Raw genomic sequence first — 1,719 nt, forward strand, 5'->3', positions numbered from 1 at the left:
TATCTAATAATAATTTTAAAATATTTAAATTAAATTATGTTCTTAAATCTTTGTTATATAATAATCTGAAAAGATAAATATTTAATAAAATTAATATTTAAAATTAAAATTTTTTTTATATTACTAAATAAGATAGATAGTCACCAAAAAAAAGATAAAATAAATAAGATAAGATAACTGTCTCGAATTATATAAACAGGAACCAGAGACTTTTTAATTACATTCTTTATTTCACACACATATACTTTATAAATCCATTCTAATTTGAACGCTGGAATATCCTTATTATGTATATATCCATCTCATTGCTTTAGTCAGACAATCTAACAACAGTTTTGATTTACAAGTTTTCAATTCATTTCACAATCCATACCAAAGATTTTTAGATAAGTAATCTTTTCTTCAATTTTTTTACAGTATTTATATAATTTTATATTAATGTGCTAAAGAGTTCTCTTAGAAAAAATTATGTAGAGATAAATTTTTTTAATAACTATCATTATGTGATTTAATGTTCATTACTATGATTTTTTATTATCATAAAGTTTATTATTGCTTTAAGATTAATTCATTGTTTAATTTATCTTGTACATAAAGTACATCGTATTAAGGAATGTCTTTATTTATTTGGTTTTTCTAAAACACACGGAATAATAAGTGTTCATACCCTGGCCCAATATCAAAGGCCCAGGTCCAAATAAAAGGCCTAATCTGAAAGATTAAGCCTAGCTAAGTTCTAAAGAGGCCCAATCCATAGATTGGCCTCCCCCCACAACCGACCTCCTCCCATGAGGTCGGACTCAACGCAAGCTCCACTAAAAAGGAAGTCGGGAGTCAGATTAGCTGGCAGATAATACATATTCAAATTAGTAACTACCCCTAAAATCTCTCAACCCACTTCCAGGAGCCATATCTCAACTTCCCTAAGATAAAGGGATGGTTATCCTCCTCAAAAAGAGGAACTACATCAACAATGGTTATTGGTTCACCACTATAAATACACTAACACCCTTCAAGTATCTCTAAGTTTCAATACTCTCTAAACTTGCTTAGGCCCTTGCTTACTTAGGCATCGGAGTGTCTTTGCAGGTACCACCCCCCATTCATTCACTCACACAAGTCGGAAGGAGGCTCCAGTGTGCGATCCAGCTCGGGGACTACCAACCGCAGGTGATTGGGCCAACAAACGTCATCTATCTTACTAATCTCCGGTTACCCACCGTAACATTGGCGACGTTACCGGGGACCCGAGAGATCATCCATTGATGGCGGACAGATCCCACGAAGAAGGCCATGTGGAAACAGATTCCGAACAAGAGAATCTGGACACGGGTAATAACGAGGTGGACCTAGCCCTACACCAGGAAGTTAACAATCAACATAGAGAGGGCACCTCCGGGGTAAAAAAACCCGAAGGTAAATTCCTCAGATGGGCGCGAATCAGAAAAAGGCGGACCATCCCACGTAGCTGAACTAATGGGGTTAGTCCACAGCCGCCTGGAACAATTAGAACAAGAGCGGGAGAGGCAAAAGGAAACTGAAAAGTACCTCAAAGAGGAGATGGAGCGGCGAAAAGAGTTAGAAAGAAAACTCTTAAAGCTAGAATCTTCCCTCAAGAGTCACAACTCCCGCGACAAACAAGAAGAACAACTCTCGGGCGGAGAGGATCCTTTCAGCGAGGACATAATGAGGGCAAAAGTTCCGAGAAACTTCAAAAGC

This window comes from Arachis duranensis, chromosome 1 (genome assembly GCF_000817695.3).
Source record: "Arachis duranensis cultivar V14167 chromosome 1, aradu.V14167.gnm2.J7QH, whole genome shotgun sequence".
Lineage (NCBI taxonomy): Eukaryota > Viridiplantae > Streptophyta > Magnoliopsida > Fabales > Fabaceae > Arachis > Arachis duranensis.